This window comes from Pagrus pagrus (genome assembly GCF_965226575.1).
Source record: "Pagrus pagrus genome assembly, chromosome: 22".
Lineage (NCBI taxonomy): Eukaryota > Metazoa > Chordata > Actinopteri > Spariformes > Sparidae > Pagrus > Pagrus pagrus.
The window spans coordinates 17,003,769-17,031,419 of NC_140204.1; the positions used below are offsets into that span (position 1 = coordinate 17,003,769).

At 43.5% G+C, this 27,651-nt stretch overlaps 1 protein-coding gene across 2 annotated transcripts in view; it reads left to right on the forward strand.

Annotated features, from left to right (window-relative positions):
* The window catches only part of LOC311251938 (sodium/calcium exchanger 3-like), a 103,074-nt gene that overhangs the window by 7,675 nt on the left and 67,748 nt on the right, over positions 1-27,651 (forward strand). For both annotated transcript variants that reach the window (XM_084344633.1, XM_084344634.1), the window contains exon 2: positions 9,246-9,360. The gene's annotated coding sequence lies outside the window, so the exon portion shown is untranslated. The remainder of the gene's footprint in view (positions 1-9,245; positions 9,361-27,651) is intronic.

Below are 27,651 nucleotides of genomic sequence, written 5' to 3' on the forward strand. Positions count from 1 at the left end.
TTTAACAGGTTACATAATGCCCTGGTAATAATTTGGCGCCACGACATACACGTTATTACATGTGTGTGTTTGTGTGTGTGTGTGTGTGTGTGTGTGTGTTTACTGAAACGAAGACACCGATCCAATCCTCATTACTGCCAACTAGTAAACCTTGAAATTCTGTCAATTTTTGAGATGTAGAACTTTTTTTCGAGTTAGTTTTCATACTAAAATGGCAGCCAGTCAGAGCAGGACTGTGGAAAAATGTGCTTTAGAGTAAGTGTAAACGAGGAGCAGCTCAAAATCATTACATGAAAACTTTGCATGCACAGTGGCTTAATCCCACACGCAGGCCTCCATCCACAAATTAGAGTGCAGAGCAGCGTTAAGCAGGTCAGCGGTGGCCTAAAGGTGAGAGAAGAGAATCCCCTGGACTTGCAGGGTAAATCTGGGTAGGGAACGTGAAAGTCAGAACCTGCCCCTTCCTCATTACACCACTGCTAAGGTGCCTTTGAGCAAGGCCCTTAACCAGTCCAGTGGAGCTGCTCATTAGCTTAGTCTGTGGATGTACTGAGCAGCTTCCAGGTGAGGAGTGTGTTACTGTGTGAATGTGATCAGGGCTTTCCTGTAAATGAGGGCATTGCTCTCGGTGGAACAAATAAAGGTTAAATACAAAACAGGTTGAGCACCACGTGCTTGAGAGAGCCCTGACACTGTAACAAATTTGTGACAAATCGTTGAATCACTACATAATGTAATGTAGCCCACATAACTGAAAGAATCAGAAGATTAAACGCATAATGTGAACACACACACATATAATTTATATATCAACTTGACATGGCAATAGCAAACAATTGCCTACCCACGTATCCAGCAGACAGACAAACAACATTAGCATTCATTTGGAGTTGTGTTTTGGCCACCTGATGAATTTAAATCCAATATTCACTCTCCTTAAGCTCTGCTTTTGTCCACACATTAGTTCTTAAGAGAAAAATTTCTCTTTCACTGCACAATGCTCCTCTGTATTCGTCAGCTAGTCGCCAACTTTCTGCCTGCTGAGCAGGTCGTGCACAGTGGATTTATCAGAGGGTGTTTCAATGAAAACAGCTGCATGCTGCTGCTGCTGGAAACAATTGGATGAGAACAGTGAACATGAAGCAAAACATCACAGGAGCAATTTGTAAGATATGGTCAGAATTTTAGTTAAAAACATGACAGGGTTGACGATATATGAAAGCTGTTTATGTATGGTGCTGCAGAGATATTTACTGAAGTTAGCATGCTAGCCAGCTATCCCCGGCCTGTTCTGTCTCGTATTACCGCTTTGTTGGCTAACGCAAGAGGTAACAGTCTGATAGCCGCCGTGGTGTCAGTCTATTAAGTAAACAAGAGAAAGTAAATAAAATAAATTCACAAAGTGTCAAGAAAGGACATTTTCTTTCTTTCTTGTTTTCTTACCAAACAGAAAAATACAACTGTACACTGTCTGAATTCAAGTTCAGACTCCAGTCAGCTAACAGGGCCACCTGAGCTGCTTGCTAACGGCTGCTAGACCTTATTGCCAAAGATACGTACAGCAAAGAGTATAGAGAGCAGCTGTAATTGGTTGTGCTGCCCCCTATAGTTTTGGAGCTACCTTCAATAATTCTGGCCATTTCTTAGGAACTATACAAAAGATGCAATATGTACTGTAGCTGCTGTAGCTGCTGTTAGCTAGTTAGCTCAGTTAGCAGTGCAGCTAGCAGTCCGGACTGGGAGCTCGGGGAGCAGGGGAGTGTTAGCCTTTACGCTGCTAACACAAGAGCTTTCGGCAGGGCCAGAGGAGTGTTGGCATGCTAACTTCAGTAGATATCCCTGCAACACAATGTACACAGCACTTCAAAACTGCGATTTCCTCAAATTCTGTTGATAATTTTTGTAAATTCTTACATATTGCCCCTTTAATATTGTTGGCCTTAAAACCAAAACGAGCTAAAAGATGCTAACACGCTTTGTGGAGCTCAGGGGAACTGCAGAGTTTGCGATTATTTGCCACTATGAGTGACTTCTTTCATAATATAAAATTGCTTCATAATCAAACTCTGTATATGGTTAAAAATCCTGTTTTTTGCCCAGGCTCTTCCAACGATGCTCTGCGATTTGTTGCGACAACAGGTCAACAATAGTTCCATTTCTTTCTATTTCTGTCACTTTTGTTTCCTTCCACCTCTCCTCTCCTTGCTCCTTTTTCTTTCCCTCCACACAGTCGCTCCCATGCCCGCGTCTTTTCCCTGATTACCTCCTCTCTCGTCTTTTTCGCTCGTCAGGTTCGCTCCTGTCTGTCTTTCTGTATCAGTCTCTGCCTTGCTTACTCTCCCTCTCTCGCTCTCACCTCTGTTCCCCTGCCAGCGCCATTACTCTCTACGGCCTCCTCACCTCGTGCCATCCTCCATCCTCTGTCTGTCACTCCACTCTGGGCTTGTTTACTACCTGTGTCCCCTCTGCCTCACCTCTCCTCTATCTTCTCTCTGTCCAGTCCCCACCATCACCCCTATATGTCCTCATTACTGTGTCTTCCTGCCCGGCTCAACCTCCGCTCAGTCACTAGAGCGCTTACCCTGCCCTGCCCCACAGTATAATGCTTTATCTTGCATTTTATTTGCTACCTAATTTACTTAGCTTTTTGCCTCTCTCCTGGCTCTCTATCCCTCTCTTGCCAGGGCCTCCTCTTCCATTCATTTGTTAGTAATCTGTCACAGCAGCATAAACCCAAACCTATCTTATATAATCTGATAAGAGTCCACACACACACACACACACACACACACACACACACACACACACACACACACACACACACACAAGCTTTCCAGCCCCGTTGCATGCATGACTGCGGGGTGTTTCGGCATGCGATGTGTCTCTGACGGTGTGTTCACGAGTGCATGCATGTGTGATTGTGAAATCTTGCAAGTGTCGGCTTCACTAGGCCGCGTGGTTTGTACGTTTGTGTGCGCCGAGGGTAGATTGTCGTGTCTGGTGATTTTCTGATAGGATTAAAGAGGGGATGAGGATCATAAGTGATAGAGATAGACAGGAAAAAGCAGTAATAAAAAACTAAAATGAATAATGAAAATGAGGACAGGCACTCCTAAATACCTATAATCCACTCTGTTGTCATGCTATTGCTGCTTTATTTTTATTTTTAACACACTCAATGCCACTGGTGGAAACAATGCCCCCTTGGATGCCCCTGTGGTGGATAAAACATGATACAGTGCCCTCTAGGGTGCCCTTTAAGAGCAGAAATCGTAATAAAGTGGCATGTAGGGTGCCCTTCTATTAGACAAAATGTGGTAAAATGCCTTCTCTTCACTATAAATATATCACGATGGTGCCCCCTGCATACATTTGGTGCCCTTTTTATTTTTTTCGCCCCTGCCCCTCAGTCATCCTGACTCCGCCACTGCTCCATGCACATCTCCAGCTCTTCGACCCTTTTTTTTTTAAAACCCTTCAGTGCAGTTTCTCAGTTTTCACGGTGTATCTTTGTGTTAGTGGACGTTTTTCCTCCTCTCAAAGCCTTCAGACGTCAGTGTGAAAGATTTCAAAAGGGCGTCAGCGTGAATCTGAAAATAAAAACCCTTTTTCATCTTTTTCCTTTACTCTGAAAAGATAATGGCCTCTTTTGAGGAAATACATTTCGGACAACGAGCCTTTTCACCGCCTCCCTGTGAAATAAAGAAAAGGGCAGCGCGGGGGTTTTATCATACGGGAAAGCACTGAGCTAATGAAAGACTCAGTTCCATTTAACTTCATTAGTTTTACCACAGCTCTGCTGCTCCCATTTCCTGAACACAAACAAATCAAATGCGCTCATGTTATCCATCTGCTCTGTTATCAAGCTGTACTGCTTCTTGGCATCGCTCTCAGCCACCCCCCACACTCACACACTGTGTGACACACCTCTTTTTGGCGTTCCTGCGAAGAAGCTGTAATTTCTCATCGCCACAGCGGTATTTACTTTTGAAATTAAAGAAATGGAGGGGAGAGAGAGAGCAGGCGAGTGCCAACTCCTTATGAATATGGCCGAGCGCGGAGCCAAAGGACTTGTAAAGTGCACTTATTTCTTAGCTGGAGGAAAGCAGTGACAAGGCGGTGGGGCTGGAGAGAGAATGATGAGATTTGGGGGAAAATGGAGAGAGGGGGCAAAGAATGAGCGATGGAGGGAAAACAACAGAGGATTAAATCACAGTGGGATAAAATAAACAAATGATGACAGATGAGGATGGAGATTAATTTAACCGAATCTAACATCCTCACACATTTCCCCCCTCGCAGCACAGCAGGGGCATTTTGTCCATATGTGCCCTCTTCTTGCCCAGACAAGATACAATTTTGGTAGTTTCAGGAAAAATCACGGATACGTTGGTTATTGTACATGTCATAGACTACACACCATATTAACATTTCTACAATATCACATTCACATTATATGTTTATGACCTGCCTAGCCAGAAGGCTGCCAAGCCGGTTCGAGACTGCATTTCAACATTTTTTTCAGTGTGTAACCACTGGGTACTGGCACACCAGAGCAGAGAAGGTGAACCCAAATGCAAGACACTCAGGCAGCAGCAGGTTGAATAATAATAATAATAATAATAATAATAATAATAATAATAATAATAATCAAAAATAACAATGCTGGAGTCTGAACACAAAATCCAAAATGCAAGAAACAAAAAGGCAGGCAGCAATAAACACAAGGAGCAAGCAGGGGCAAATCTGAGAACTAAAGAAGTACAAAAATACAAAAACTAAATCAAGTTCAAACCAAAGATTCACTGGGTAGACAGACATGAACACGAGGAACATGAGGACTGGCGGGGGGAAACAGGCAGATTAACTGAACAATGTCACTCCCTGAACACAGGTGAGCAGGGCAAACAAAGAGAGGAGGAAATCAAATCACATGGGCCAAATACCCAGGAGGATAATCAGGGACAGGTGAAACTGATCAGGACAACTAATCAAACCTTACCAAGGAAAACAGGAAACAAACACTAAACCAAAAACCCAAAACATGAAAGGGACATCTCCAGCTGTGTCTGTAGGGACCACAACAGGTATTTTAAGCCAAAACACATCTGTGCTTTGCAGAAATGTAGATCTACTGTGGTGATTTCCTTTCCTCTCCTTTCCTGACCCACTGATTCACCAACAAGTCAACTTGACTAAATCCTTTGCTCACCACGCTCTGTTCATAAAGTGATAGCTGGTCCCCTCAAATCTTGTAGCTACAACCGCGAGTCACTCGGAATAAACGCCTCAGCTACAGCAAAACGGCCGTGACATGAAAATGGAGAGCAGCTTTAGGTGGAGGTGTAGCAAGCGTAGTGCAAACACTCACACACTGAAGATCCCTCAGGATGGCTGGTGTTCAGTGTGTTTGCTAAACGACAGAAAATGCTTCCATGTAAAGGTCTTTGTGGATGGAAAGTGTACGCATGTTCAAACGGTGTGACGACTTGAAGTTGTGAACTCCACGTGAGTGCATGTGTGTGTGTTTGTGTCATGAGGGCCCCGCAGCAGAAAAATAACACTTCAATGAACAGCCTGCACAGACGTGTGTGTGTGTGTGTGTGTGTGTGTGTGTGTGTGTGTGTGTGTGTGTGTGTGTGTGTGTGTGTGTGTGTGTGTGTGTGTGTGTGTGTGTGTGTGTGTGTCACCAAGTCACTGTAGCAGATCCATACGAATGAAGGAGCACTATAGAATGCGAGCATGGTGTACACTAAGTTTAAATGTTCTCTCGATGTTCATATCCATTTATTTATGCATGATAAGTGCGTGTGTGTGCGCGCTATAGCTAGCTAGCTCCCTCCGGCTCTCTGCTATCCTCTCTGTGTGTGACATTAGCAAGGGACGGAAGTCTGAGCACTGTGCTGCCAGTACCTCTCAACATCACACACACACACACACACACACTGACACACACACACACACAGATGGAAAAACAAACAAACGGAGGCTGGCAGATACTGGATATGAACATCTGCAATATGACTTGCGCTCGGGGAGAGCAAAGTGTGTGTGTGTGTGTGTGTGTGTGTGTGTGTTTTTGAGCGTGGACAAAACCTATCCATGACATCATATCCATAGAAAGCCGGGGGGAGATTATGCTGATTGTGTGTTGCGTAATACAATACGTGTAATATGCATTATGAGATTTTACATTATGGGGATTATCTAAAGCCACAGTTCGAGACTTGTCAAACTGCCAGAGCCAGTTAGAGGAAGGCTTACACTCTCACAGCATGAAGTCCACAGCTGCACGGGGGCTATTCAACAGTTTACTGTTGTGTTTGTTTGAAATCACAAAACACCTGGACACATGGGACAGCACATGCATTACTGCAGGAGTGCATGAAAAGCATCACGTGACATCACACGACAGTTAGTGATTAAATAAACAGAGCGATCATTTAGAAGATTGATCAAACAGCTTCAGCCAGTATACGTTACATTAGATAAAATTGCTGGACACTCACTCACGTTATGTCAGGGTATAATTTGTGATAAAGGACAAACGGTAGCAGCAGATGCTGGATGCTATAGCTCAGCCAGATTATATTAAAGAGCAGATCCGTGGCAAAAGAACAGTCGTTTGATTAAAAAGTGACAACACCTAACCGGCACTTTGCCTTTGAAATGCCACTGATGTGACAGTCAGCCTAAAGCTGTGAAACATGCAGTGTGTCAGAATCAAAGGAATAACCTGCAGTAGGTACAATTATGGATCTACACTCAGTTGCTGTTTTTTGGAGGGGTTGAAGCACATACTAATCCAGTTTAGCACAACTGCCTTTAACAGAAGGAAGGAGATGATGTTCAGAGAGGTGTTGATTCAACGTAAACCAATCAAGTTCTGTGTATTGTACCTGAATCTTGGTTCTATCTACCGAACCAGCTGGTGTTTGGAGCAGTTTGGAGCAGAACGGCTGCAATGTGTTACCAGTGGAGGGTGTTGCACAACAACCTGTTTGCACTTAAGGTTGGATCAGTGTTTTCTGACTGAGTTGTTGCTAATTTGATTATTATTATTGAACAGTAGAGTCCATTTAAACGCAGCTGTTGAAACATTACCAGTGTTTACAAGTGAGTGTTAATTTAAATTCTGTTGATGTATTTGTCTTGGTGATGTGTATCTGCAGTCGCAAAACCAGAGTCTGTCAGGGCCCATGGCAAAATTTCCCAGGGTGCCTATCACCAGCGTCTATCACCATAATGTTATAAATACACAAAATCCAAATACTTTTTATGTTTACAATGTCCACGTTATTAGAATTTTTTCTAATGTGAATAACCGGAGTGAATTTTTGGACTGCAATGGACGGCTAGCTGGTTAGCGTGCTAACGTCAGTAGATATCTCTGTAACAATACATAGATTAGATCAAAACGGTTGTTTCTTCACATTCTGTTGACATTTTTAGTTCATTCTTTAATATTCTGAAATACATACTGCACCTTTAACTATTGGTGGTAATGTTGTATCATATCCTGCACCTGCTTTCTGTCACACCTGCTCTCAGTGGGTGTCAGCGAATAAGGGTTGAATCAATCAATACTGAGAGGTGTTTTGAATACATTGTCTATTTATATCAACATTTCTCTCTAGTGTTTATTTAGGTCTATGTACCAACGTTAATAAAATATGACTTTAGTTATTTAATTATAGCCAGTTTTACTGTTGATACTGCTGCTCTGGGATTATCATTTACCGCACACACACACACACACACACACACACGCACACGCATGGGCTGGCTCGGTCCATTCAGTTATTTCTCCTCTCTGATCCCTGATCATGTCTTTATAAAGGCGGTGTAGTTATTAACCTCCAGCCTGAGGGCAGTGTTCATTAAGTTCATTCTCTAATGCAGGCCTAATCTAGAGGTGGAATGAAACATTCATACAAGCTTCACCATTCATCTGTCTGCTGATACTCCACCAAACCTCTCTGGCCTTTACAGCCTAAAGGGCCCACTGACACTTTTCTCATTTCCTCCTCTGTATTCCATTACTCTCTTCTCTGCGTCTTCATTGTTCTCGTTCTCTCGCTTTTCTTAGTCTCACTGTTGTTTATCCATTTCCTTTCTCCTGACCCTCTCCCAGGCCATTACCGGCACGACAATCTGTTGCTCGCTTGCATTTCAGTCGCTGCTTCAAACATGCTTTTAGTCGGATCAAAGTAGACATTAAACGCCAAAACACACACATATGTGGCCATCACACGCATGCGTTTCCACACTCTCACAATGAGCCTGTCGCAAATTAATGGCTTCAAAGACCTGAACAAATGCCGTGCCGTGCGTTATCCCTGAAATTTCGCATGCACGCCCACACACTTCCCAACCCACCCACTCAAGTTACGCACACGTGAGTGCACGCGACTAACATGCACACACATGAAAAATGTATGAACGCGGAGGAAAGGAGCATTAGAACGAACCTGCGAGTGGTTTTTCGTGAGAGAGCATAAAAGTGTGTGTGCAGCTGAGTGTGTGATTGCCTGTGTAATGAATGCTTGTTATTCTCAGATCTGCTTGTTAGGTAGGATGTCTGCGAGGGGCGAATGCTTCAAAAGCTCTTTCATGCCTGCCTCGGTGAGGTCACATCGACCTCTGCATCTGCGGATCAATTGACCAGCCTTAATTTGACTCATTTGGGGGAAGCGGGAACTCTGCAATCGAACCTTGGAATGCACACACATGTACAATCGAGGAGCGTGAGAAGCTGCATTGAACGGGGCTCTTTACCAGTGTGATTGTGTGTCAGTCATAATTATCACCTGTGCTTGTTGTCATTTCTTCTTTGCCTCGACTCTGTTGTTTCCGGGCCAATTTTGGATCCGATAATTGGCCGGGCCGATAGTCGATAGTCGATACCCTACTACAGAGTTATTCTTTGTTAGTGTTTTTCTAACCCAAACTCTGTTTTCCTGAAATTAAAAGTCACAACTGTGCGGTATAATCGCATATTGCAGTCGAGATACGAACTCCAATGTCCTGGGTGTGTCCCCCATGTCCCTATGGTAGATAAAACATGATAAAGTTCTATCTGCACGTTGTTGCCCACCTCATACAGCTGCTGCCCTTTTTATTTTTTTCGTCCACCGCTGTTTTAGAGGGAGCGCCAACATTACGATATCAGATAGACCTAACTTTGTCTGTTGTTTGGTGCTGGACAGTAAGTAAAGTTTGTTTTTCGGTTCTTTTTTAAACAGTCATCTGCTACAGCCGGAAACAACGTTGACGAGAGCCTGACCGAAAGATGCTTCTACGCTTCACGGAGCTCTGAAGGGAACCGCAGAGCTGTGGGATAGTTCAAATTCAACGAATGTAAGTCCAATTTTCACTTTTTTGGTCCCCACCAACAAGTTACTTAAGAGGAAATGCACTTTACTCTGAATTTTTAAAGGTTAGGTAGCACTTATGACACGGAAAATCCCCCTGCAGCACACTGTGGCTCTGTGAACTGTTTTTAAATGAGAAAAGCGGATGTGTTCCTCACAGTTACGCACTGGAGCCGAGTAGTTCTCTATGCAGTCCTCTGGAGCATTAGATGTTTGATTCCTCGCTCAAAGGCACCATGGCTCTAAATCTTGAGGTAGTGGAGCACATTACTTATTAATCTTCTCAAGTCACATTTTACCAAGCTGAGTTATTAGATTTAAAACTGGCAACCTTCCAGTCTCAAGCCCACACATACTCCCCTGACCCGGCCGCTACCTCTGTCCGCCGGTGAACCTCTCCATGCGTTCTCAGGGGGTGTGCTGCCTGGAGCTGTTGGCCTGCAGCAGGAGTTTGATTCATATTTTAAAGGAGAGAGGACAGGCGGGCAGAAAGTTGATTCCGCTCACATTTGCTCTAAAACCTTCTGTATACACGGTGTTTGTTTTTATTGACCTCCATCACCCTCCACGTCAAATGGCGCCCCATGAGATCCAAAACACCATCGATCCAAGGATAGAAAAGCAGCCGGGGGGCCTGGACTGAACTCGTTTCGCTGAGGATTTTCTCATTTCTTTTGTCTCTCTCCTTCTCTGTCACACGCGCACTTGGTGATTACATTCTCCTCCACTGTACAGCCATCCATATTCGGTACTGTATTGGATATTATTGGAAATGGCATACTGCTGATGCATACTCATTGCTGCTTGCGTTTTGTTTCCTGCTGGATTCTTAGCGATTTCATGCATGCATTTGTGTGTCCCTGTGTGTGTGTGTGTGTGTGTGTGTGTGTGGGAGCAGAATGAGTGAGTGGCTGCTGGAGGCTGTGGCAGGTGTGTAACCCCCCTCAGAGCAGAGCTGCATTGTTAACAGAGTAGCGGTACGTCTGTGTGTGTGCTGCAGGGGCAGTCCACATTGCCGGGTCTGTATGGATTGGTTACGTAGGTTGTAGATCGCAAGTGTGTGCGAGTGTGTGTGTGTGTGTGTTTTAAAAGCAGGTGAGAACACTTCAAGATGTCTCTAAGCGCGAGCAGATGGGAACTCGAATGCTACTGGAGCGTACGCTACATGATTCATTTATGGTGTGTGTGCTCCTGCAGCTGATTGTGTATGTATGCGCGGTTGTCACCCTAAGGGGGTTACATAAACACAATTTCCTACCAGCCAAAGCACGAAAACAGAAAAGGGATGTGAGATATGGTACAATGATATATAATTATGAAAGTAAGCTCAGTAACAGTTGGCTTTGCATCCAAACAGGTAATCTGACTTTAAAGCTGCAGTAAGCGGGGTTTTAAAACAGATCACCCACCTGCCTGTTCAAGCTAAATCACAAAGTTCGGCTTCAAACGTAATCGCCTTATATCAAGATTCAGGTTATTTTGTTGTCAGTTAGAACATTTAATAAACATAAGTTAGAGACTCACTTCTCCCTTCGGTTTTCTTTCTAACTTGGTTTTTTAAAGGTCCAACATTGTAGAAAGTGAGACTTTCATTTATTTTTTGATTATACAGCAGGTCTAGGTGCTGTTTTAATACTGTGAAAGTATCAAAACGCTCAATTCACAGAGAAATGCACAAAGCCCGTATTCAGAAACTGTGCCTTTAAACAAGCCTTCAACACTTCCTGAAGGTTGTGATGCCACAGCTGTACAGCCACCACCCTCAGCATGGCCAACACATGTAGAGCTGAAGAGAAAATATAGTGGGTGGTGTTTGCTTAGGCCTGTGAGAGCTGACGAATCAGAGCAGTCTGGGCTTTTTTGTGAGGGGGGTCTTAAAGAGACAGGCACTGAAGTATGAACCTGAAACCTGTTTTTGTTTTTTATTTAAAATTCAGTTTTATTTGTTGATTGTTTATGGCTACACAAACCAAATAAACAAACTTTCTTTGTTTCATGTCGGCATAAACAAACTGACCTTAAAGGACAGCACAGTTTCATACTGTTTTACTTTGTTTATATTTGGTGGACCCTGCCACATTTCTAGCTTCAGACAGTGTTCTGGGGACCTTATGTTTGTTTATTCAGATATGGAAAAAAGTTTGTATTATTACCCTAAATGTTAAAATTCTGACTTTGAATTTCTTCTCCAAAACTACATAGTGCCCCTTTAATATACTATTTACAGCACTCCACTCCTGCCTATTTGTTTGTTTATCTATGATTATATCTATTGAGACAGTTTTCTCCATTTTCTGCCTCTATTTCTATTATGTGAATCATTTCTGAGCTGTAAAAATATTTGATCAATATTATCATTTTCGACCAGAATGCAGAGCAACCTTTAAATCTATGTATTTTCAAAGGACCTTTGTTGAGAATCACAAATAGTGACACTCACTGATCCCATCACAGGGCAGCTTTGTTTGAATTTGAGTGCAGATAACAAAGTGACATATAAGGAGATTTCTGGATGTATTTTTTTAGGAGCTAGCTTGTGCTGTCATTCAAGATGGCACAGGTGACTTTGCTTTAACCTGTTAGCCTGTTTAAAGTGTCTCGGGGCCTTTTGTTGAAAGTCAACAGGAGAGAAATGACAGGAAACACATGGAGAGAAAGACAGAGATGGGAAACGATGTGTAACAAAGGCACCCGGCTGTACTCCAACCATTCTTGGCTGCCTTGTCTATTGCGAACAGAGAGTTTTGGGTCCATTTTTGCCAAGAAACCACTAGTTCAAGTCGTCCAGCCACTCCAATAATCAAGAGAGTGATTTGTGAGTTTGGTAGTTGTTGTTGCCAAGCGTTACTTTTCCCTGTTGGCAATAGTCTTTCTTGTTTTTGTCTTGTTGTTCTCAGCTCTTTCGAAATAAAGCTTGTGGTGTGTTTGCTCCACTCGAGCCCATATCCACATTACAGGACCCGAGTTGTAGCCAGGTTGCATCAATGTAGCCTGTTAATTTTGTCTCTGTTATGTTGCTTTCTTTCAGCGGGTTCATTCTCAGTTCACTCTCACCCCCTCAGTGCTGCAGGGACGCAGTGTTGACTCTAGGATGCTTTCTGTCAGAGACTTGAGATCATGTCCGCTGGTTGAAAATTGGTTGAGTTACTCTCCTACTGCACCGGACTGAAAGACATTAAATCAAAGTGCTCCTGAAGGTGCTGGGTGGGGGGGATATTGCTCTCAGCAGGGATGGAGATTTGAGACTTGGACAAAATCCATAACAACTTCAGAGTGTTGTTGTTATGGTGGAATATCAATCATGCTTGTCACTGCTCTGACTCACAAGCTTTGATAAGCTTGTGGACGTGACCTTTGCAAACTAAATATAACGCCACGTTACTGACACTTTCTGTGTGATTTGTTTCTTCTTTCTAATGTTGGTTGATGTATTGTCTTCATCTTCTCTGACAGACAGCACAGACATATTAGATTTGGCGGGAAGTCAAGGCTGTGACGTGAAGCGTTTGTCCGCTGATTGTGACAGAGCAGGACTATTTGGTGCCCTAGGCGAGATCACTAGCACCCTGTCTCCTCAAATGACCTCTGATGGAGCAACGCACACAATGAACAGTACTTGTTGGGGGCTGACATCTCATAAATTCTTCACAGGAACGGCGAGAAGCAAATAAATAGAAAACTCTCTCAAAAATAGAAAACAGAAGTGATTCAGCAGAAAACACACAAGTCTGTGTGATTAGCGTTTCAGTGGTCTGGTGTCAGGCAGCGAAGCCTCCTGGTCTTTGTTGGAGCAAAGACATCAACACTGGATGACTTGCAGTCAGAACTGTCATCCGCCGACCCGCTTAGCTGCTGATATAGAGTGCTCCTGCAGGCACAAGAGGCCGAGGAGGAGCGCTGAACGGTACTTCATCTGCATTGCTGGCGCCATTTTGACAATTGATAAAGTTCTCTTTATACAGGGTATATTCAGATGTTAAAATGCTGAGAAAATACATTTATTTGCTGTCTTGTTGAGAGTTGGATAAGAAGGTCAGTGAACGTATTCACATGGCGGCCATTTTCCTTTGACTTCAAGGTCAGGGTGGGTAGCTCAAATGTGACCAGGACAGGTTGGGGCTAGCTGGTTAGCATGCTAACATCGGTAGATAGCTTGGCAACACAATACATAGCTGTCATAACGTTTAGTTAAGAGTGGTTACAACGAAAATCTAACAACATATTTTATCTTATCTTATATTTTTATTTTAATATGTACAACGGTCATAGTGCTAAGACCTCAGGTTTGGTTTTGCATGGTGATAAGTGCTGCTAGTAAGTGCCTCAAGCCAGCTGCTTCCAGTCTTTATGCTAGGCTAGGCTAATTGTCCTCTGGCTCTAGCTAATTACTCAGACACGAGTGTGGTACTGACCTTCACATCCAATTCTTGGCAACAAAGGAAATAATTTTTTCCCAAATGCCTTACTTTAATTGCTCCTTTATAATTAAACAGGGTCTGTTGAGGGATAGCGGGCGCACCATGAAGCTGCAACATCTAATCTCAGAATAGTTTCACGAGGGCCGAGAGCGACGCTGTGAGAGCTTTCAGGGATGTGCTTTTCTTCGCCCACTTGACCATTTCCACATGTCGCGAGTGTCCAGGTTTCCGACGGTCCGTGTCAAGCGAAATGTGAGACATCCTCCTACTGAGAGCACACAGAGCGGGTCAGACTGCCAGGTTATGGCAAAGTCAAACTCCCAGTTGTGAGCAGCGTCTGAAGACAGGTATGAGTCATCCCTTCAGCCGACTCGCACACCGCTCAAAACATTTTGTGCACGGCCATTCAGTCTGTTTGAGCGAGTGTGCGTTTGTGTCCGTGTGCGAGTTATTGACTTTCTGTGTTTGTGTGTCTGTTGGCGACGCAGACAGCCAAATAGCCAGTCACCTGCAACAGTGAGTCACTCAGTCACCCTCGACTCAATGCGGTGTCATTTAGACAAGACTGCAACACACTCAGAGGTGTGAGAGTGTGTGTGTTCTGCATTCAGCACCTGTGTTTGTGTGCTTTTTTTTGGATGTTTTTTGCATCTCGGTGCCTGTGTTGCATAAGCTATGCGTCTCAGTGTCGACAAACAGTTTATTGCATGTGAGAGCTGTTTGAGAGTGTGTGTGTGAATCTGTATTTGAAACCTCATGTTTCTGTTTGACCTTTGGAATTCCCTCGATCCGTCACACACTGCTGCTTCACTATAGATCCACACACGCCGTTCAATTGTGTGTGTGTGTGTGTGTGTGTGTGTGCAGACACTGAGAGAGAGCCCATAAAAAGAGAGAGAGAGAGAGAGAGAGAGGAGGAGAAAGGACATAAATGTTTAATTTCAGAGTTGAATTTGTGCGATTTTGATATGTTTCATGCATAATTTACCAATGCCATGAATTCAATTAGGGAAAAGAGTCAAAGGGACAAAGATACAGAGAGACAAATGTAGCCGAGAAAGAGAAGTCTTCGATCACTCTGCCGATAATTTTCAGGAGTTATCTATTAAAGGTGCACTACGTAGTTTTGGGGAAGAAATTTTAATCAGAAGAGAAAGATCTCTTTTATGCCTAAACAAACTAAATTAACAATTCTTTTTGTTTTCATGACTGAACGAACTGCATAAACAAACTGACCTTAAAGAACAACACAGTTTCGTACTGTTTTACTTTGTTTATATGTGGCGGACCCTGCCACCTTTCTAGCTTCAAGCTATTTCTGAGTTTGTATTATTACCTCATTCATATTGTAAATATTAAAATTCTCAATTTGAATTTCTACTCCAAAACTAAAAGTGCCCCTTTAATCGTCTAGTCTATAAAAGCTCAAAATATTGTGAAAAATGCCCATCACAATTTCCCAGAGCCCAAAACAACAATTAATTATCCAAATAGTTTGCGATTAGTTTCCTATTGACTGACTCATTTATTAATCGTCTAATCGTTGCAGCTCAAAAGTCCACAGGTCAAAGGTCACTCACAGATTGAATGAAATAACCAACTGCTCTCTAACAGCTGTTGAATGTGTGGCGGTGTTATTACAAGCAGGCTCACGTATGGATCACGGCTCTGATCGTTATCTGAATCCTTGCATTAGAACGGCCCAGGATCAATAATGAATACATGAGGAGGTAATTGAAATGCATTCCCTGAGGGCGCGAGAGGTGAGTTGTATTCAAATGAAGTCCTTCTCACATGATTGGGGCAGAATAATTAAAAAATGTCTTTTCATTAGCCGCCAGCCGCCAGCAGTATGGATGAGGCTGTGTTTTCTTTCTTTCTTTGATTAATTGGTCCGCTCTTCAGTTCTTTGCTTTTTTTCTTGTTCTTGAGTCATTTTTTTCCTCTTTCTTTCTTTCTTTCTTTCTTTCTTTCTTTCTTTCTCTCTCGGGTGAAAATGTTCTGCTCTGTGTAACAATTTGTAGCAATTTACATGTTTTAACCACTTTTTTACTGGCAATATGTGAGCGGATTGTAACATCACATGAAAAATGAGACATTCCCAGTCTCTCTCTGTTGCCTTAACAAGCCTGTGGACGATTTGTTTCCATTTTTTAATGCTGCTGGATTGTTGACTTCTTTGTTAAAGACTCGGGTCGGATTATCCTCGACAGTCCGTTCTCAGTGTCTCTCTCCTAACGTTAGTTTTGAGTCCGCAAACAGAAACTGACGACCGGCTTCCAGCACAGCACAGAAGTTCCACAGAGCCCCTTTAATTAGGAAATCCTTCCTTGGTTCTGAATCATTTAGCATGCAACCATTTCCAGTGTTGACATAATTAGTTTTGCTGATCTCGACTTACACGCTGTCTAATTTGTAGCCATATGCTGATGTGTGCAGAAGAGGCTGTTTCATTGCATCGGTCTGTGTACAAATCAATGGAGCCATAAAGAGGGAAGTGGAGGGGAAGATTGGGCGTGTGAGGGAGGAGAAATAGAAAGAAAGACAAGTGAGCAGTTAAAAAAATGACAGAGTAATTGAGAGACGGCGGAGCTGCAAGGCCACATCGTCATTAAGGAAAGAGACAGACAATAGGAAATGCACAGGAGGTGGATGTGGCTGAGGGATGGAAGGACGGATGTCAAAAAGAAACAGATGAAACAAGCTCTAAGAGGAAGGAGAGTGAGTGAGTGTGAAGAGTGAAGAGGAGAAGACGCAGATGACAGATAGAGGTGAGGAGGTGGAGCGACAGGTAAAAGAGGTGAAAACAGCAGCGGAGATGAGCAGAGATGAGTGGCTGATGCAAGGCGGAGTACGAGGCAGCTGCGGGACGGAGACAATGGATGGATGATTGCTATGAAAATGGAGTGCAGGACAAGATTAAACCTAATTAGAACATTATAATGACTTTGTAAGGTGAAACGAAATAGATGGTGGCCATTATGGTCGAGATAAAGAATGGGAGACAGGCCAGCTCTTTAATGAAGAATAACACTGATTCTAAGCGGGGTCATTTTTTGGGGGGGGGAAATCCTGCGAGAGGTTGAAATGGGTTTATTGAGGCTCGGGCAGGGAAACAAATGGAGAACGATGGAGAGAATAAACAAAGAGAATAGAGAAAAATCAAGGTGAAAGCAGCGTAGAATAAAGATGTATATCAAAAACGGCACAGAAAGCTTGGAAGAGGAGAGAAGGGTAATGAAATGAGGTGGAGAACGACAGTAGAGACAAGATACCCAGGAGCAACAAGTGGACTGCTTTTTTAAAACCTGGCGCCTACATTACCCACAATACAACTTAAGCACTGAGTGACATCACCGGAGGCGATTTATCGGATTACATGCAGCTTCCACTGGAGCCCCAAAAAGCTTTATACTACTTTTTTCACGTATTTAGTAGCACTCCCCAAGACCTGTAAACACGTTTTAATGTGTAAAATTGGTGTAGTTACCCTTTAAGATTATCTACATCAGCGGAGGGCTCTCAACTTTAACTCAGATGGGGATAGTTTATACAGTTTTAACTAGCTTTAGAGTGCATGTTCGTTGTCTGCGTGTGTGTGTGTGAATGATGCGTTGGAAGCTTAAGCAACCTCTATTCACTCCCTTGCATACACACACACACACTATTCACATCTGACAGGCCGGTAAATGCAGTCCGTACAGTCAGGCACGGAAACGTACAAGTGCCATTACCTTCACAGCACAGTCGAATGGAGTACTGGCATTTAATGGAGGTGAATCTGAAGTAGCTTGTATATTATATTCAACACAGCATTTAGCCACAGCCCGGCGACACGGCTGCACAAAAGTCATTCCAGCAGAGACGACCGGGGACTGATGGTTAAAAAGGTGAGGCCTGTGATCGCACAGTTTTGGTCCCGGGAGAGGTTGAAGTGTCTGAACGGGGAGAGAGCACACGCACACACACACACACACACACGCACACACACACACACACACACACACACACACACACACACACACACACACACACATACACTTTGCCCTCCTTCAGCAGCCACCATCACACTGCCCTTGAACAGGACACTGTAGACCTAACTGAGGCCGACAGTGCAGAAATGTGTGTGAAGCTGGAAGAAAAAAGGCAACTGTGCTTAATCAACCTTTTCCAGATGAAGGTTAAAGTAATGATCTGTGGCACTTTTATGGAGATGTCCATTTCGCTGCCTTATGCTGGCCGATGTATTACAAAATTGAGTGAACCAGTATTTAAAGGTTTTCATATTTGATGCGTACCAATATGTAGGGTACTTTATCACGATGTACAAACAGGAAATGATACAACGCTACTAATCAAACTGTGAACACCGCCTCCGATTAACCCCCTCAGTACAACAGTTATGTTTGTACCTCTTCCTCTCATCTGCCTCTATTTTTGAAGGTTTAAATACACCGAACATGTTTCACATTGTTCCTTCTTGAGGATCACATGGCTTATTCAAAGTGATCCAAGTAAGTGAGTCTGAGAATGCAGGTATTGGATATGAAAGCTCACGACAGAGCGGTTACCCAACTAATCACCGAGACTGGTGCTGTATTTGGCGACGGTTTTTAACAGTGTCATAGACAGCTACATTACATGACTGACTAGCCATAGGATCTGAGCTTCTTATAGCCAAAAAGCAAAGCATATGCTATTAAACTGGCAAAGACCTCAGAATAACCTCAACTTTTACTCTAGTCAGTGGTCTGTAGTCAACACTTAGACCAGAGATTGCAACTGGCAGCCAGCAGGCCACATCCAGCCCGCCGAAGCTTTACATTCTGCCCGTAGAATATTAATGAACTAGAATGGCATACAGTCGCAGGCATACCTCTGCCAATGCCCATGGATCCGTCCCTTTATGTTGATCTGCTGCAAAAGTTAATGGGGTCTATTCCAGGCTGAACCCTGTCCTCCATCTGAGTTTCATAGAACTCTGTTCACTAGTGTTTGTGTAATCCTGCCCGCAAACCAACCAGACAACAAACTAAACAACCAAAAAACAAAACCTCCTTGGCAGAGGTGACAAAGAAAATACATTTAGATTTATGTTATTCTACAACTCCGTGCATCCACGATCAAGTCGCCCAGCTCCAAGGCTGGCAATTCCCTGGAGCCACAACAGTGCACTGGCCGGACTACGAGAGCTGAGTAGTCAGAGAATCATTAAGCTCGTCTGATAAGTCACAAAATGTTCTGTGTGGTTAATGTTCAGTGGTCCAACTGTTTTATTGAGTCTCATCCCAAAGAGGATTTTTTTGTTGAGATAAGGACTTACTTATTGATAGTTGAACTGTGGGTTATGTATCGACTATTAACTGCCTCCTTGCTGGAGGTCAGAGAGCATTTTCTAGTTAAGTACATTTTTAAAGTCCCTCTCCTGGCATTAATTAAACCCATGAAAATTCATCTCTGTTCCTCACAATTACATATTTGGAGGTTTTCTCCATGAACAAATCCCTATGTGACCTTAAAATGGCCTGGATGTAATTCTACAACTTTGCATCATTAAGTATGCAACGTTCTAGCCCCCGTTGACGTGTACATTTAAGGTTTTAATATAAAAGACAGTGTGAGTTTAGAAAAATCCTGGCCTTCGGACTCATTAGAAACAGAACAACTGACGTGTTGGCTTGCAGTGAGATACAGCAGTTGGTTCATGCATACTGTAATCCTCACACAAACAGCGAGTGGAACGCCAGCTCTCTGATGGGACTGAGCAAGCAAAAATGTTCTTCAGAGATTTAATACTTGTTTGTTTCCAAAGATCGCCGTTGAGCCGTCTCTCTCACGATTCCTATTATATTTCCATTTCTTTCCAGGCCGTGAGTGGCTCCCCCATTTCTGTGATGCAATTGATTCTGGGACAAAAGTGTGCATGGATGGCACATTCAGAAATAAAGTGGATTTACTTTGCATCTTTGTGAATCCTGTGAAATAGTAAGTGATTGGGACACAGGTTTGGTTTTTCTCTGCTGTACAGGAAGTGACCCTCGCACCTTCTACAGCAGTGGAAGGAACCATGTAGTTAGCATGAGGACTCATAGCCTACAGTGCCCATCACCAACAGAAAACTACTGCTCCTTTTCCATGCATGTGTGCTGGCTCGGCTTGAATCACTTTGACTTGGCACATCAGCCCAGCGTGGAAGATATTGTTATCTCCATTGCAGCAGGACTACATGCCCGAAGGTGTGTCTTTAACTGATGAAAAAGAGGTCTCCAGGTCATCCGCAGAGATGGACATGTGTGCCGATTTTGCCTGTAGTCTTTGTGATGGAGTAACTACAGTTTTTAGTGCGAAAAAAATATGACCTTGCCATAAAATGCCTGTTTTTAGAATGGAGTTTGGTTTAAGAGTTAGTTCGCACGAAAGACTGCCAAGAGCACGGGGTATTTTAACATTAATAAGTCACATAAACTAATAATGAGCCTTGTAAACAATAGAAAGTTCCTGTTTGCTACTTGTTTCCACTCACATAATGAACACAAATGGCTATCATGATGCTAGGGCGAAGTACGTGGATGGACTGCTCATATTCATAATAACAAAAACCCTCTGACGTCACCACAACTGCTTTTATGGAAACGTGAATCAGCGCGGCATGGTTCGAACCAGCGCGGTCGAAGATGGCAATGGAAAAGCCCTTTTTCCTGTAGAAAATCGAAGGAAAGGGTTTCACGGCCTTGCCCGCACTGCTTAATTAATGTGATTTTACGAAGTGCAGCGAAGCAGCACAACAACAGCAAGGCCGTTAACGTCACAGCCATCTTTCGATGTCTCAAATGACTGCATTTAATACTTGAGTGCTGATTTAATGCAGCGCTCAGCGGAGAGCTCAGGAGACTCCTATATTTCACTGTAAAGGGCAAAGACGAGGCAACACAGTGGAGATTTGTTAGGGAGCTGCGATAGAGAGAGGACATCTGCATTTTAATTGATTTCAAGCTGGATATTTTTAAATTTCTGTGAATAAATGCATTATTCATGTTCAGGAATATGGGTGTGTGTGCTTTTGGTTAGGGGGGAATGATGACTGTGTCATACAGCTACTGTAAATGTTTCTTCTGTGTTTCTATAGTAACAGTGTGTGCGCTTTTGTGTGCGTATCCTCAATCTGCATGTGTTAGGGGGTTAGTTATTGTGTGGCCTTATAACAATAATAGTCACAATGGTGTGTGTGTGTGTGTGTGTGTGTGTGTGTGTGCGCCTCCCTGCAGCCAAGGCAGATGGTGGTGTCAAACGCAGACCACTGAAATCAACTGCTCTGACATCACCGCGCCACACCGGTCCCAACACACACTCTGTAGGTGTGTGTTCATGACTGTGTGTGTGTGTGTGTGTGTGTGTGTGTGTGTGTGTGTGTGTGTGCGTGCAGGCGGACCACTCATAAGGTCAGGGTGACTCCAGGACCGACCACACCTGTTTGTCAGAAACTCTAACTTTGTTCATTTTCTCCCTGCAGCAGAGGGGTGGTTTCACCCATGGCTGCACACTGCATGAGCGTGCTCAGCATAATGAAGGACAACACACACACACACACACACACATACACACACACACACAAACACCTCAGACACATGCGGGCAGCAGCAGTAATTAACAGCTAACTGTGAGGAGCCATTATCATTACAGGAACGAGGTGGGATCTGACGCTCCCACCTACATAATGGACAATTAGTCTCAGCGTCGTCATGTGTCCAGCAGGAAAGTCTTCTCAGGGATGAAAGCAGCATCGACTTACTCTGCGCCGACATTAGTGTATTTTTGACTGGACAGACTGCAGGGTTCTCACACTGGAGACAGCAATTGGCATTTATGATGAGAGTCATTGTTGTAATTTGGAGTACGAGATAGGATTCCCTCCAGTTTCTCCTTTTCTTCCAAATGCTTGTGGCATTTTAAAAGACATTACGGTGGTTTGGCCTGGCCTCGTGGTCCTGAAATGCTTTCTTTAAATAAAAGAGACAATTATCAGTTCTGGCAGAAGCCGGCGGTTAAATGTTAAAACCACTTGGGTCATTTTCAGTGCAACTTCATCAAGGGCTTGGACTGTCTCCACAAAGTTCACCGCGAGGTGTAACATCACATAAAAGTCTGTGACCAGTCAGGTGATGGTTTTCAAAAAGGCCATTTTAATCAAAGTCTGAGAAGTTTTGTAATCAGTAACAGTGCTTGGGAGGCTTGGTTTGGTATGTACTTCAATTTTGGTATGTAAAAAGTATGTAATCCACCCCCTCCAACCCCCGAATACTGTCTTGTCTAAATTATTCTGCACCTCACTATCTGTTGGTATCCTTATTTCCAAATCACAGCATTTCTTTTCCTCTTGTTAACATGAACTTGTTTCATCCCCTGCAGCCTTGCTGGCAGTTCTGTGAGGCTGTAATTTGGCACAGCTGTGCTTTGAGCGAACTGCTAAAATAAAAAATAAAAAGCTCAGCATGCTAATGTGCGCACAATGACAATGCTAACAGGCTAATGTAGAGCGAATGTAACGAAGGCAAAGTTGCAAACATTTCATGCTTCAGAGACGCGAGCTGATCTGGCAAAAACAGACCCGCTGTGTAAAAATAGAGCAGCGGAGAAATATTAAGGAGTCAGTAAACATCTGCACACTGGCGAGATGCAGCTGCATTCAGTGGACATTTGGGTTAAATAGAAGACACAGTGTTTTAACATCACGACTGTGAAGTAGCATCTTTGTCTCTGCTTGTCGAGTTGATTTCAGAAGTTCCAAAAGTAACTTGAGGCGATCCGATTTGACTTCTCACTCGACTTACTTTAAATCTCTTGTGGTCACAGGATTGATTGCGCTTTGTCACTGTGTAATGGGCAATCTGAGATGGAGTGCATTTTAAAATTAAACATCCCGAGCTCGCCTGCTAGCCAGAAATGAACGCATTAGAGGCCAGACAAATTGGGTGAAATTGCCCCCTCCCCAACTTCTCCACCCTGGGCTAATGGAGCCACTATGAAGGCCATGGCCAAAGCGCTCTGCATGGCTGCCGCTGCTGAAATTGATCCCTGCCTGTTCACCAGTCCACTACTGAAATCTTTCTTCACCCGGATCTCTTTCCCCATCCTTTATAGCCTTACATAAGACATTTCAGCCCTGTATTTCATGGAACAATTGGAGTATAATGTGGCATTGCGTGCTGTATTTCTCTCCGTAGATGATTAGAAGGTTTTAAGGATTTCATGCAGCAGGATGGAGCATCTTACCAGAGGCTTATTTATGAGTCAAGATGGTTTGTGTGTCTTTGTGACTGTCTCTGTGGTTGTGTGTGTGTGTGTGTAGGATTTTTATTCCTCAAGGTTAAAATGGAAATCCACACTGTCCATATTAGTCAGGCTGTATATCTCCTTTAGCTCCTGACTTCTCCTCCTTTTTCATAGCGTACTCTCACTTCATCTGGGCCGTGTGACGCTTTCTTCTTCCTCCTTTTGTCAGCCAAGTCGTAAAATATAAACGTCTGCTCTCTCCTCTCCTCTCCCTCGCCCTCTATTGATTGTTGCTCCCGTTAATTAACAGAATTTATTCCTAATGAGCCAAACACTGATTGCCTTGTTCCAGTCGCAAAAACAACGTCTTGCGATGCTTCGGACAGACCTTCAAACACGAGGTCGAAAATAATCGGACTGTCCTCCGACCGCGGCGCTTTGCCGTTGCACCACAGCAGCTTTGAGCCCAATCGCAGCTATACAGTAGCTGTGGCCCCCGGAGGTTTTTTCTTTGCACCAAGCGGCTGGAAAATAGCCGGTTCTGCTGCCAAGTTTCCCCTCAGAGCCAAAAGAATATCAAGGAGTGGGCTGCGGGTTCCTGAGCGTGAAGGGTTTATTTTTCAGAAATGCTTCACAGAGAAAGGTTTCCTACAGGAGGGAGGATTCACTACACAGAGATGTCCAATATTGGAATTCTTATCTGCCGCTGTGATGATAGAGTTGCACCTCTTGTCTTATTAAAGTGCCTGGAAAGACAGCAGCTCCAGCAATTTTGACATTTGTATTCACAGAGAAGGCATTACACGCTGTCGTCGTCCTAATCTGATTTCTGATCAGTGCAACCACTGAATAATCCAAACCAGTCGCCAGAGCACATGTCGGTCTTGCATTTCTTTAGGTTGAACCTTCAATTTTATCTTGTGACAACTCTGTGCTTGTGCTCTGGTTAGGTTTAGACTCAAAAACCACTTGGTTGTGGTTAGGAAAAGATCCTGTTTTGGCTCAAAATACCTGTTTTGGTCGCCACAAACGCGGCATGAAATTGTCTCGAGGTCTCCTTTAAAATAACCAGTGGTGACACACTTGGAATTGTTGAAACGCAGTCTTGAACTGTGGTCGCTGGCTTGCCAACACTCTTCCATCACCTGATATGGAAGTCGGGCCCTAAAGTGCTAAGCTGAGCTAAGTGTATAAATGTGAATTCAGTGCTTCTGGATTCACTCTTGCGGGTGTAAATGGGGCCTGGGAACATCTAGATGTGTCTTTGAAGTGTCTCTGTTAAAGCTCAGAGGGATGTAAAGCAGCATTAGAAGACTCATTTAAGTCCTGCACTCGTCTCCGATCAATGCTCACACGAGATGCTGGCTAATCCTTCCACTGAGCTCCAGCAAACAATCAATAAAGACAGTGCAGAGTGGAGGACTTGAACTGTGGTGCTGCCACGGAGGAGGCTGCAGGAGGAGTTTGAGCTTGTTGACATTATTTAAAAAGATGAATCTGACGAGAGTGAATTCATGCGACGGTGAGACAGCACGTTTAAAATCCGTAGAAACACACTGCTGTCTGGTTTCATTTTTTGTGTTTGTGTGTCTGTGTGTAGGTGTGTGACCTTGAGGTAACGAGGTCCTTTCAGCTGTTGATTGCCAGGCCTCTCTGGTGTCGCTGCTGGTAATGCCGGGAATTGATTCGCTGCCAGGACCGAAAAAATTTTCACCTCCTAATCTAAACCTCTCCCCCTCTCGCATTTTTTTCCCCCTTCCTCTGTCTCTTGACGCCTCCCCTCCCTCCCTCTCCCTGCCTTTGTCCCCCGCCTCTTGGCCTCGCTGTCTGTTCTCCGACTGGATTTCACCGCCGACCTCGCGCATCTGCGGCTAAGCCTGTGCCACAGTTAGTGTGTGTGTGTGTTGCTGTGCTAATTGTACCTGTTAAAAGTCTTGCCAACCTCATTGCTTAACTGTCCTAGTCATTACAATGGTGACAGTAAAGGTCCATCCACATTCATTTCCATTTTACAGTCATTGTTTGCATGCATGCGTGCGTGTGTGTGTGTGTGTGTTACTATCTCTAGCCAACCAGCAGCTTTTCAGCCTGGCAGGAACAGCGACTATTCTCTTCTTCATAATGGCAGTAAAGGTTCATTCCAACTACTTCACATTGTGTGCAACCAGTGCAACTCCCACACTCCCACCCGCCCTCCCTCACTCGCATGAATAAAGATAACCGCCCACTCACAGTAATTATTGAGTGAGTGTTATTATTGTCAGGTTCGGGCAGATTGCGAGCGCAGATGCATGAGTTGGATCTTTGAATCCGGGAAAGTTTCAGCGACGACGAGAAAAGTATTAATAGACGAGAAAAAGACGTCCGCCCGTAGCATCACTTGAGCCACGTATGCAGCCGCGAGGAAGGGGAGGGGTCAGCGCGCTTCATCCCACGTGTTTGCTGGAGTGTCAAACAGCTTTTGAACCCCCTCCTCCCACACCTTTCCAACAAGTCCTCCAAACTAAACAACAACATGCAGTGTGCCATTTGCCTGTACCCTCTCGAACGACACACAGGAGCCTTTTCTGGGCCGTCTCATGTTTGTTGTAGTCTTTTCTTGGTCAGGTTGAGGGGAAAGAGCATGGTTTGGGTTAAAATGACCAAAATGACGTTTGTGGAGAATCTTCATCAAGGTCAAGGTCAAGGAACGATTCCAGTAACACTTACAAAATACACACTCACTTCATTGACTGTTGGTTTGAAACACAAATTGAGCAGCAGACTCGATTGTTAAAGGAGATCTGGTATGCTTTTCATTTTTTCCTTTCCTTCAGTGCTTTATATGTTCTTGAAAGTTAAAAAGGTCAAAGTCTGCATCAAATGAAGCTCCCCTCTCCCACAGAAAACACTGCTCCCGAAACGCCTCGTCAGTAGTCCCGCCTTTAATTTCTGGCTTTTTGACATCACACTACATCACAGAGTCACACATTTGCTTTAATTAGTCCCAGCAGCTAGTTTGGCATGTAAGAATTGATTTAGCACAGCTGCTCTGTTGATGTAAGTGGTGCTGGCTCAGACGTGTGTGAGCTGACCAATCAGAGCAGACTGGGTATTTTGGAGGAGGGGGCTTAAAGAGACAAGAGTTAAAACAGAGCATTTCTTACACAGGGGGAATACAGTGCTGCAGAAATACTGATGTGTTTTTTGAGCATTAAAGCATGTAAACCTGTTCTTATAGTCACCCAAAATAAAATTACGAACCTGAAAATGAGCATAATGTCCTTTTAAAGCCTAATGTTTTGTTGATGCTCCCCTCTTCTCTCATGTTTTATTTACCAAAGGGGCATCCAAGAGGGCACTTTCGCTGCATTTTTTAATTAGCATTTATGAGCAGTATATTAATTATTAAACGTTTTATAACGCACTCAAATGTTGTTGCAGATATTAAAGACATTTTTAAGTGTTAATGCATTTTTCTACAAGATTTACATCTTTAAACTATCCGTAACTGGTGTAATGTTTGGTAATAAAGTATAATAAGCAGTAGTTAGGATGGACCCATTTCTAAATTGTTTTTTATGACCGCCCATGAATGATGTGTACTTGTGCATGAATAGTTAATGAATGCTGAATAACACAATAAAAAACTGGTATAAGACTCGCCAAGTGGAGTTAAAACAGAGAAAGAGAAAATGGGCACAAGAGAAACAAACAAAAGAGAATCCAAACATGTTGCTGTTGTTGTGGAAAACTCATTTTTATCTCTAATTGGCTTTCTGTATCTCGAAACAAAGTGTTGGGCCGTTTTATAAACAGTCTGGGGGTTCAGCAGTGTTTTTGCGAGAGAAAATTTGACGTATGAATTCTCCTGAACTCAAACCATCTATGTTTCCCATCACACAGTCCACACAGGATAACGTTACACTATTAAAACTAACAGTGTTTATGAGGAAATCCAGTGCCTGCTTGGCTGTTTGCTGTCCTGATTGTTATTGTAATCTCCATTTAACAATCTAATTTATGTGGGAAACCCTTTTATCTAATTGATTTAGTTAATGTGATCCCTATGAATAATCTGCTAACATTACTCTCTGGTTTCTGCCATCTGGATGATACACACATGCACCAGTGCATCACCCACTCATTTCATATCCATAATGATAATGATAATAACTTTCCTGTTCCATTAATCACTGTGGCAACGCCACAACAACACAGGGCCTGCTCCGTCTCTGCTCCCCACTCTCATCTTGTGTTTTTCTCTCTAATCACCCCTTCTTTCATTCGAACCGAACACTGCGCGACAGGCTCGCTACTTTTACACTGCACTCAAGATAAGTGCTGTCCGACTCATTGTTCAGGATTAGTGCCGAGGCATTTGCAGCGCTAAAATTGTTCTTCATTAAATTTTTATTTAGGTTATGTGTCACAAAACTATTGATTATCAGAATAGTTGATGAATAATTTGGTGTCAGTCAACCAATCTGTTAATTGACTAATTGTTTCCGCTCTTTTTAAATGACAAAAACTTCTCACCAAATTATTTATGCATATTTTTTTAGAAGTTGTATGAAAACCAAATGACGACTTAATCTATTTTCCGGAGC